The sequence below is a fragment of the Hordeum vulgare genome, chromosome 4H (genome assembly GCF_904849725.1).
Source record: "Hordeum vulgare subsp. vulgare chromosome 4H, MorexV3_pseudomolecules_assembly, whole genome shotgun sequence".
In the NCBI taxonomy this organism is placed as follows: domain Eukaryota; kingdom Viridiplantae; phylum Streptophyta; class Magnoliopsida; order Poales; family Poaceae; genus Hordeum; species Hordeum vulgare.
The window spans coordinates 158,351,616-158,361,435 of NC_058521.1; positions in this window are offsets into that span (position 1 = coordinate 158,351,616).

Sequence of the window (9,820 nt, forward strand, 5' to 3'; positions counted from 1 at the left end):
GTTCGGCGCCATTGTGAAAACCCTCAATGAAACGCAGAATGCTGTGAAGCTTAACCATTATTATCTTCATGAGGCTTTTGATCGCACCTGGGCTACACTGGCTCATTTGAAGACTCCAGCATAACTTGAAGAATTGGAGTTTGTGCGGGACTTCGAATGGTCGTGGCCACCAAAGAAAAAATTCAGGCCAATTCCAGTTCCAGACCTTGAGGACAGTTCTTTTTCTTCATTCCGCACTGCTAAATTAGATGAAGAACAACAATACACTGCCACCGGTCCAAGGAGGAAGTCTGCTCCCAAGAATCCTCACGCGTCTTCCTCAACTGCCAAGGAGTGAAAGTCTTCACGGGCGTTAGTCCTCAGTTTGTCCCTTTTTGTCACTTGATGACAAAGGGGGAGAAACTTGAGAGTTAGTCTTCACGCGGGATATTTTGGGGGCTTATAAACTATATTTAAGTTACAAACTCTTGGCTCTTCTGAAGTGTTTGATGTAATGAGTTGTAACTTAACCCGATGGTACTCTGACGTTTTGAACGTTTTTCTTCGCATGCTTATTCCTCAAAATTTTAATGCACGCATGCTGGAATTCATCAGATACCATTTGTCATCATCCATCCTCAATTTCTAAAAACTATATGTCGTATGTATGCATGATTTACAAGACTCAGGGGGAGATCTCCATGATATAAATCATCAATGTGCATTTGCTGTGAAAAGCAAAATCCTCAAGATATGCACATCTTCAGGGGGAGTCTCTCTGAATCTTGATTTCAAAGTCTTCAAATGAGTATTTACACTTCATATTTTTATCCCTGTTGAAGACTTAACCTAATTGTCATCAACCACCAAAAAGGGGGAGATTGTAAGTGCATCTAGTGCCCCTTAGTGATTTTGGTGGTTTGAAGACTTATAGGTTAAGTATCTAATGTGTTCATAAGTGTACACAGGATCTATAAGTCGCTGAGGAGTTTGAAATATTCGATGAATATCGACCCCTAAAAATGTATATCTTCGTTTGAAGAAATTGGTCTGAAGCTGAAGAATTGAATCGCGAAGAATTTGCGATGAAATTGCTATTCCTCATGAAGATATTGAAATTGAGGAATTTGGTGTGTCCTCAAGAAAATCCATCTGAAGACTTTGAAGCATGAAGATTTATCCTTTCTATTTTATTTTCTTCACACTTGAGTAATAGGAACACCGTACTGTTAAAGGGGGTAAAGGTAACACATTGGAATGAATTTCCACATGATGCTCAACCCAAGCCTAATCCTACCAAAAGCCTCAAGTGAGGAATATGAGAGACATGAGGACTCTCACAGTTGAGGGTCCCGACCGTTATCGATAGCCACGCCACACCATTGGTCTTATCCACACCAACGGTCATATTATTTAAGGGCATTAATGTCAAATCATGTCGGGATGCTCCCAGGCTATAAATAGCCGCCCCCCCCAACCATTAGCTGGTTGGCTTCTCCGTTAGAAACTGACACTTGTCATAAGAGCAACCCAGATTCCTCAGAGTCTTCGAGAGTAATTCATCAGTGAGGAAATACCCCAAAACACCAAACCACAAACCGAGAACCAAGTGATTAAGCATCACTGAAGAAGTTGTTCCTGTGTGGGACTGAAGCCTTTTACCTTTGAGGACTGTGCATCCTCCAGACGGTTAGGCGCCATGGTCTAGAGCAATCCAGCAGTCAATTGTGGATCGCTAGGTGACCAAGTTTGTGAGGGTTTGGAAGTCTGCCCTGAAGACTTACCACGAGTGTTAGGCGAGGACTTTGTGTTCTTAGCCCAAGGAGAATACGGTATTGACTGTGTGTCCCGGGACTATGTGTCTTTTGGTTTCAATACCAAGCCGCTCCAAACTAGATGTACAACTGTCACAACAGTTGGAACTGGGTCATCAGCCACTGTCTTCACTGTGAAACGGGTTCTATTTCCTCAACTCCTTATATTCCTTAGATTGTGTGTTGATGATTTTGACTGTCACTGTTTTAAGAATTTGCTGAAGACTTTCTCTGAAATTCCTCAACCCCAAATTCTTCACGCAAGTTAATCCTCATCTGTTTTCTGCGTGTCTGCATACTGTGCAAACTGTTTTCATATTCTTCATCCTGAAAAACTGTTGTAGTGAAACTTTGCACTCTTGATCCTTTACTGTTTCCGTTGTAAGTTAGTCATCAGTGAGGAATTTCCTCAAAAGGAATTTCCTCAGTGATGAAATTCTAAAAATCTCCTATTCACCCCCCCCCCTCTAGTCGATATAACGCGCTTCCACCATCGACCTCTATCCAGCATGCATCTAGAGTATTAAGTAAAATAGAGTAATGCAAGGAGAACATTGACATGATGTAGACAAACATAATTCAATTAATATGAATTAACCCCATCGTTTTATCCTTAGTGGCAACAATACAAAGACGTGTCTTGTCCCTTTCTATCACTGGGATATAGAAATCTGTTAGATTGAACCCACTACAACGCACCCCTCTCACTGAATAAACATCAATATACTTGCAAAGCAAATCAATAGAGCAGAGATAATTACGAAGTTATGATGACTAGTAGAATGCACGTGCATTGTCATAGGCTTCTCTATCAAATTAAGAAACTATTATGGAGCTAAAATAGCTGATAAGAATATTATCTCAGCTAACACACATCTTTTTTTCTAAATCAGCTAACACACATCATACTATCAAACACAATAATATGTTATTAACAACTCCAGAAAATATGTTTTAAGGTTGAAATTGGTTATGTTTTATTTCTCCATCTCGACACGATCTGAGTCCAAACATCATGGATACAATCTGGTGGGTACCTGACACAAGTTTTATATAACTTATTCTCACAACCCTCCTTCGCTAGCCGACGCCTCCCTTGATTACATGCACTCATTTACCTCTTTAACAATATTGCTTGTCTGTTCATGCAATCCATTGTGCATGTTAGTTCTAAAATGATGCATTGTGCTATTTTTTACAATATTTTGGTAATTCACAAATGAGATATCCTTCAAGCTCATACAATCCATGACCAGTCTCGTTGCTTCTTCTTTATTTGACCACTTCGAGAGCTTCAAATCCTCGAAGAACTTGGCGAACGCAATCCACAATGACGCACTACCCGCAAGTGTGCTTCTATGGTCTCCAACCCTAATGTTGACCTCCCCTTGGTTTCTACTCCCTCTGTTCCTAAATATAAGTCTTTTAATATGCACTATATAGGAAGCAAAATGAGTGAATCTACACTCCAAAAATATGTATATATTCATACGTATGTAGTCCATATTGAAATCTCTAAAGAGAATTAAATTTAGGAACCGGGCAAATACCTTTCATTCAACTCCAACACCAGACTTACCTTCTTCTTCACCTACTCGTCCTTGACAAGCTCCTCGAGTGCTACCCCTCTATTAGCATTCCAACCTTCATATGAACCACCACAAACGTAATTCTGATTCTTTTTTATAAATTTCAAATGTTGTATAAAGAAATTCTGGTAGTAAATGATCAGTCTACACCACACTTGTCTAGTACGCACGCACGTGCAATAGTGCAATCCTCCATGTATGTACTAATTCTGAACTACGACTTTAGTATATTCACCATCAGATAGACAGTAATTTAGCAACTCTCCTAGTATCTCAAATGACAACAGTAGAAGTTCCAAATTAAAGTAATTTAGATAGTTAATAAGCCGATCTTTAATAGATATGATGAATTTGACACCTTAAAACCAAAGTAATCGATTGGATCCTTCATTAACAATAAGACTGGTAGATACTTTTAATGGGAAATCTTCGTATATTTGCAATATAGATGCCATGAGCATAGACCTATAGAAGGGAAGGGTACATGCTCTTTAAATGACCCTAGGACTTCTAGTGTATACGGTGGGGAATAGATCACGCACCATGTTCCTTTTTTAAGTACACTACAATAGCCTAAAAATACACCATCGTGGCATGTACTACAAGCTAAAAGTGTGCAAGATAAATGCAGTTGCACCATCAGAAACTTGCAAACATTATAAGAAATGACCCCTCTCTATATATAAAACTTGACCATATAACAACTAATCCTGATTGTTCATTATTGCCATATATGTTTTAAAATTTTGATACATCAACAATGTGAGAAGATTACCACATAATTTAGTATGTCAATGCTTAATAGCGTGAAGTATGCAGCTTAAAAATTGCACAAGATGCATCTTCACAATTGACTATCTGTTCCAGTTAATGATAGAGATTAGCAAAAAGAAAATGTAAAAATCTTATATCTTCACTTGAGAGCGTAGAAGCTTCTCAACAAGTTTTTATTTACATGCCATGCCACAATTTTTTATTGTTTGGCTTCGGAGTTATGTGAGTCATTATGCAAGAACTTATTGGTGCCTTTTAACATACATACATCTGATTGCTTTCGTCCCTTTGAAACATGAATTTCCCCCATTTCTAATTAAGTGCATTGTAATCGTAATGAAGAGCTATTTTTATTGTACCAAATCATAAGATTCAAATCAATAAAAAATCATTATTTTTATTTTGAAAATTGAGGCACATTGAAGTAATTCATCGACAATGGTGTTTATCACAAAGAAGGTTCACTATATATTCTCATATGTTACAAGAAAATATGTTACATTGAACTTTGTTACACTACATCTTCTAGAATGTATGTATGAGCATGGGCTTTCAACTACAAGTTGTGAGGTTGTTTAGTAGACATTCTTATACTTAAAGAGCATGAGATAGTACGTGGATGAGCAAGCTGGTAGGAAATCCTGTTGTATGCACGTTATTAGCGGTCACAATGTGTTAATGCTCCCTCCCATCTTCAAGTCTAACCATTATGTTTTCTCTCATCTCCACTGTAACTGAATCTTTCTGGCATTTGAAACTACATGTTTTGTGATATAAAATTGAGGTTATAGTCACTACTTTATAAATATTTCATCGAAGTCCTACTTGGCCATCCCATTTATGAGTTGGAAGAGAAAAAATATTGAAGTGCATGAAAAATATATATGAGCTAACAATTGACAATACTTGTAAATCCATTTCACTGTAACTAAGCGAACAATGTGATACTCAAGCCTACATAGAGTCACCAATACAGTAAAATCATTGTGGACGAAGGATACTCACCTAACTTTCACATTAATGTATCAAAGGAAAGTATGAAAAGACTTCATGTAAAATTAAAATAAACTACAAAGAAAGGTGTCTCTTACATCCACAACCAAAGAAGACCATGTAGCCATGGAAGACAACAATCCTTCTACTACTCGTACAAGGAGATGACCTCACTTGCTATTGGTAGACAGTCCGCACATGATAGTAATAAAAATTTGTATGCAAATAAAGCTAATTAATGTATATAATCATGCTTTCTGCCACAAGTAACAATAATTATTTTGAGTATGCTCCAATCATCTTGACGAGTGTCAATCCAGCTTCCAAATTCCTATTCCAAAAGGTTAACAGCGCACAGAGATCCTAGTTTTGGAATCATCATTTAGGACAAAAAATGAGACTGACCACTAGCACCACCTCAGACAGAGAGCAGACGCGCCACCTAGTCGTTAGCAGAGCCAGCCGCCACCGCTGCGGAGGCCGATGGCAGTAGGGGAGAACGGGAGCGGGGTGACTCGAGGCGACTGGCACACTATTGCGAGGGTGAGTGCTTGTGGAGGAGGAGGGAGTGACGAAGGGGGAAGGGAGGAGACCTGCGGTGGCCAGGATTTGTGGAGGGGTGCGGCCTCCTTGCCGTGGTCCAAATCTGTCGTCGGAGATGGCGGCCTCGTCGGTCCATAACCTAGATCTGCCACAAAGATAAACCATAGGTGCGGCAGCATGCGAGCAGGATGGGAACGGGCGGATGGACAGCGGCGGCGTGCAAGCGGGATGGTCCAGAGGGCAAACGGTAGTGGCTCACGAGTGGGATGGGGATGGCCGGATGGCGGCGTCTACGAGGGGGTCGATGGTAGTGTGCGGGGTTGGATGGAAGTACTGGTTTTTTTTGTGCATGCAATAGGGGTGGGGGAGACGAAATTGAACCGGTTGAAAATAAACCTGCATGCTATTCTACCAAGTGAGCAATTAGGAGTAGAGGTTATGCACATAACAATTGTACTTATAATTCAGAGAAGACTCAAATATTTATCATGAATAATCTAAACATACACCCACAATTCATCAGATCCCAACAAACGCACTGCATGAAAGAATTACATCGGATAGATCAAAGCTAAGATGCTATGATCATTTTATTGAAGATCAAGAGAGAGATGGAGAGAGAGAGAGATAGCCATCTAGGTACTAACAACGGACCCGTAGGTCTGTGGTGAACTACTCACAAATCATCATGGGAGCAGCAAGGATGATGTAGAGTCCCTCTGTTCATTGATCCCCCCTCCGACAGGGCACCAGTACAGGGCTCCTGATGGGCACACTAAGGAATAGAGACTTGCGGTGACGGAAAAAGTGTTTTGGTAGTCTCTCTAGGGTTTTTGGAATATATGTGATATAGGACGAACAGGTATGTCAGGTGGCAGCTGAGGGGAGCACAAGGCAACAGGGCACGCCCTGTTGGCTCGTGCCTCCCTCGTGAGGCTTGTGGCACCCTCCCGGAGCTTCAAGGTCTTCTTTCGGTCCAAAAAAATCACCAAAAAATTTCGTGGAAATTGGATTTCGTTTGGTACGGAAACCTGAAAAGCCAAAAACATGGAGAAAACAACAACTGGCACCGGGCACTGGGTTAATAGGTTAGTGCTCAAAATAATATTAGTTGGTAAATAGACTCCCAAAAAGTATCCTGGAATGATAATATAATATCCAGGAACAATAAAAATTATAGATATGTTAGAGACGTATCAGTGGCCTCTCCAATTGTCACCTCCATGAAGGTACCACGTGCAGCAGAATCTAGAAGATTTACACACACAAAGTTTAGTACACCATATAAATTTTGTATAATCATCCATAAGTTCAAACCATGAGTAGGGAAATTTTTAATCATCAATTTGATCCTCTCCCATGCTATTGCAACATGTTCTTGATCATGTTTCTTGAAATTCATAATTTCATTTCTAAGGGAGATGATCTTAGCAGGAGTAAAATACTTGGTATCAATGTTGGAAATATGTCGTAGAGGCAATAATAAATTGGTTATTATTATATTTCCTTGTTCATGATAATCATTTATCATCCATGCTAGAATTGTATTGATTGGAAACTCATATACATGTGTGGATACATAGACAACACACTGTCCCTAGTGAGCCTCTAGTTGACTAGCTCGTTGATCAAAGATGGTCAAGGTTTCCTCGCCATAGACAAGTGTTGTCACTTGATAATGGGATCAGAACATTAGGAGAATGATGTGATGGACAAGACCCAAACTATGAACGTAGCATATGATTGTGTCAGTTTATTGCTACGGTTTTCTGCATGTCAATGTATCTGTTCCTATATATGACCATGAGATCATGCAACTCTCGGGCATCGGAGGAATACCTTGAGTGTATCAAACGTCGCAACGTAACTGGGTGACTATAAAGGTGCTCTACAGGTATCTCTGAAGGTGTCTGTTGGGTTGGCGTGAATCAAGACTCGGATTTGTCACTCCGTATGACGGGGAGGTATCTCGGGGCCCACTCGGTAATACAACATCACAACAAGCTGTAACGAACAAACCTCGAAGGATTTGAGTCTCTGTGCTTTACTGTGCTAGTCCCTGGATCGACTCGCTAGCACACACAGTATAGATGAATACCAGAATAGCAAGTGCATCATTTATTACAACGTATGATCCAGAATTTATAAAGTGTAACAATCTACATAGCACTTAGCTAGCTCTAATAAATAATGGCAGCGGAAAGGTAGCAAAATAATAACGATGAGTCCCATCATAGCCCACCGGCGAAAAGGTTGAGTGAAGACTCGTGACCCTACTGTATCTCACTGATCATCTGAATATCCTGCAACATGATAAGTTGCAGCCACAAGGGTCAATACATTGAATGTATTGGCAACTCACACATAATGATAATGCAAACCTACATATATAAGCAATGTATGACAAACAAAATAGTCAAGTCGGTTCGGCATAAAGCTAACTTCACCTACCTCCATGAACTTATCAAGGTCTCACACGCCACAACCAATTTAAACCCGCAATAGAGAACTCATAAACCTACGGTAAGATGAAAAAGATCTTCAAGATGTATCAAGTGCGCTCAGTCGATGACGCATTCAATGGGGACTACAAAGCGCTCAGCCATCAACGCATTCACCAGATTTAAGTCCCGACAACTCAAGTGCGCTCAGTCATGGCGCATTCTCTAGGGACAATAGAGCGCTCAGCCATAGACGCATTCACTCGAGCAAAAGCCCCGAGCCTACAGCTATAAACACTCACTACCTCATAAAACACTCGGTACGAGTCCACGTTTACCATAGCATATCCAAGCACACAATTAAACAATGCAATCCAGGACACACATATGGCGACAAGCAATATAAGAATCACACCAAACAAATAAGATATCATAACAATGCCAAGCATACATATAGGATGAGCATAATCAAAAGTGCAAACTTGCCTTGAACAGTGCTGAAGTACTCTAACACTTAATTCTGCTCCGCTCCACACTCCGGACAATCTATATATATTCGACGAAGGCATCGATAAATAAACCGTACTCACATAACATCAAAATAAAGTGAACAACAAAGAATTCAGTGAAAACTCAACTAACACAAAATATGAATAGATATTTATTATCTACATGATAGTGGGAGCACAAAGCAAAACAAATAATTAAATTAGATGAACGGTTTGCAAAATATGGCCTCCGGAAGGTTTGAAATAAATCTGATCCAACTAAAATTTTAAACAATGATGACCTGAAAACTATTAGCTCTATCAAATTCTACTCGTCAATACGAGATCACAGGAAAAAGAATTTCCTGAATCGGAGTTATGAGTAAAAAGTTAAACATGTTTTAAAATCTCACCGAGAATTTGCCCGAGCTAAAACAGATCAAAACAGGATTAATACGGGTACTGTAGCAACTTCACGGATTGGCTTAACCGGATCATGTACACGAGCTTACCACGAACAGCGGGGAAAACGGGTCGGTCTCGGCGTGGTGCCTCCGGTGGCGCTTCTCCGGTGACGGTCGGACGAACTCCAGCGAACGGCGGCTCCGACGAACGGGCGAACTCCGGGACGACGCAAACACCGACAATGAGGTGCTGCTGCAGGATCTCGGCGTGATGAGGCGTACGGCGCTCCTCCGCGCTGTTGCTCAGGTGAGGATGATGGTAAGGGGGGTGGGCGGTGGCGGAGGCGAACAAGGCGACAGAAGGAACCGTTGAGACGGGAAAAGAAACGGGGCTGCAGGTGTTCTCGGTCCTGGCTATAAGCCCTCGCGAGGAGAGTCCTGGGCGAATCAGGGTTCGATCTCGGGGTGGAGAAACAAAACGAGGCAAGGCTCGAGCTGGTCTCGGTCACGGGCAAGGAGTCCTGGCGCTCGGTGCAGCGAGGCAAGGAGCGCTGGCAAGCTGGGGCTGGCGTCCAAAAGCTGGGCTCGAGGGTGCTGCGCTGGGGCACCAGCGCTGGGAAATCTGGCTAGATGGCCTAGCTGCTGGCTGGGCCAGGTGGCTCGGTGAAAAGTTGCTTGGGAGGCAACGTGAGGCAAGGGAGCTCGCTGCAGGGGGCAGCTCACGTGGCCATGGGGCTGGTGGTCAACGCTGGGGCGCTGGCCTGCCAGCACGGTGCTGGTGGGCTGGCCCCTGGT